We start from the raw sequence: 2,369 nt of genomic DNA, 5'->3' as shown, positions 1-2,369 counted from the left end.
AATTCTAGGCAATGTAGATAGAATTATATACTTAAGGATTATGATATCTCTATCTTGTATCATTCGATCAAGGCGAACGTGGTAGTGCAAGCCTTGAGTCAGAAGATAATGAGTATGGGTAGCTTGGCTTGTATTTCAGTATCTCAGAGTTCGTTGGCATAGGAAATTTAGTCCTTATCCATCTTAATAACGTGACTCAATATTTTAGACCCTGGAAGAATGCATGCTAGTGTTGAGGTGATATCTTCACTATTTGAGCAGATTTGAAGTCGTCAGTTTAGGATAAATTAATTTGCATCATTCATAATCAGGTGTTGAGCGGTAAGTCCAATAGGGATACCATATTTGTGTTCTGAGGGTTGATGGCTTGATTTGGCCAATTTTGTATAAGGCCTATAGCTCTTGATATTCAATTCATCTGGGTACAGATAAGATGTATAGAGATTTGAGATAGCATTAATGGTGAAGTGGCATGAAAAGAGATGTGGCTAACTTTGTAGCTCGTTTCCTATGTTGTTAGTAGGTGAAGACCGAGCATCAGACAATTAGTGGATTAATTCAGAGGTTGCCCACTACCGGATGGAAGTGGGAGCGAATTACCATGGACTTTGTTAGTAGTTTGCCTCATACCTCTCATGGCTCAAATGGTATTTGGGTCATTATGGATCGATTGACCAAGTCGACACATTTCATTCCAATTCAAATTTTCTTCAGAACCGAGAAGTTAGCCCGTATCTACGTTCATGAGATAGTCTATTTGCATGGTGTGCCTATATCTATCATTTCATACAAGGGTTCAATTTTCACTTCTAACTTTTGGAGTGCTTTTTTGGAGGAGTTAGGTATTCAGGTGGATCTTAGTACAGCCTTCCATCCTTAGACCGACAGAAAGTCAATATTATTCAAGCTCTTGAGGATATGCTCTAATCTTGTGTTATGGATTTTGGAGGTTAGTGGGAGCAGAACTTAGCTTTGGCAAAGTTCTTGTATAATAACAGCTACCAATCGAGTATTGAGATGACGCCTTTTAAGGCTTTATATGGTAGGAGATATCGCTCTCCGATTGGATGGTTTAAAACTTCTGAGATTAGGCCCCATGGTACTGACTTTCTTCAAGAGTCGTTGGATAGAGTCAGGGTGATTCAGGATAGGTTAAGGGCTTTTCATAATAGGCAGAAGTCTTATGCAGAATGTACACTTCGTGCATTGAGATTTAGAGTTGGTGGATGGGTATTCCTTCGAGTATTGCCCATAAAGGGTGTGATGAGATTTACGAAGAATGGAAAGCTCAGCCTTAGGTATATTGGACCCTTTGAAATTCTTCGCACAGTTGGTGAGGTGGTTTATGAGCTAGCCTTACCCCTAAATTTTGTTGTTGTTTATCTACTTTTCCATTTTTTTATGTTGCGACGATACATTCCTGATATATAACATATGCTTAGATGGGACTCAGTCCAATTGGAGAGCGATTGACCTTCATAGAGGAGACTTTGCTCATTTTGGCTAGTGATGTCAGGCGGTTGCGCACCAGGGAGATTCCTGTAGTTAAGGTTCAGTGAAGGCACTGCCTAGTAGCGAAGGCTACTTGGGATATCGAGAGCGAGGTGTGAACCCAATATCCTCACCTGTTCGAGGCTTTAGCTGCATACTAATCCTTTACTGTCGGGGACAGAAGGCCTTTTAGTCGTGGATATTATAATGACTCTGCAGGTCATTTTATGTATTGTCGCTTATTTTCACTATTTAGATCTTTCTTGTAACTGATCTAAGTCATTGTAAGACCCCGTAAAGTCCTAGCCCATTTCAGCCTCATATAGCATGCCAAAAGAGGTCCCAGACTTAGAAAATTGCAGCGTAGTGTTGGCACTTAGTCTTATTTTTTGCCTCAATATTTTAATGGTTTTGTTTTCGATCTTCCCGATATAAGATTGCCGATTTTTAAATTTGATTCATGATCAAGGTTATTTATAGGTCATCTCGGGTGAGTTTCGGAATTTTTGGACATTATTTAAGGCACATTTGTATGACCAAAATAGCATGTCAATGCGATTAGGACCTGTCGCGTTGGCTATCGCATCGTCACCATCGATGTAGTACATCGATAATTGCGTTGATACCATCGATGTAGTGCGTCACCTATCGCGTCACTGGGAATGTTTTGTGTATTAAGTTACGGGTTTGTGAGGGTAATTAGGTCATTTTCCCCTCATATAATTTAGACATAACATGAAATTTAGCCTTCCAAAAGGAAAATTCACTCATTATCTCGCAAATTCTTTCAAGAGAAAAACCCCTAGTTCATCAAGTCAAGACTAACCCCCCCCCCAAGAATTCACCAACAATTCTCACGAATTCAACAATCAAGGTAT

This window comes from Capsicum annuum, chromosome 6 (genome assembly GCF_002878395.1).
Source record: "Capsicum annuum cultivar UCD-10X-F1 chromosome 6, UCD10Xv1.1, whole genome shotgun sequence".
Classification (NCBI taxonomy): Eukaryota; Viridiplantae; Streptophyta; class Magnoliopsida; order Solanales; family Solanaceae; genus Capsicum; species Capsicum annuum.
The sequence above is the reverse complement of the archived record's forward strand: the minus strand, read 5'-3'. Positions refer to the sequence as shown.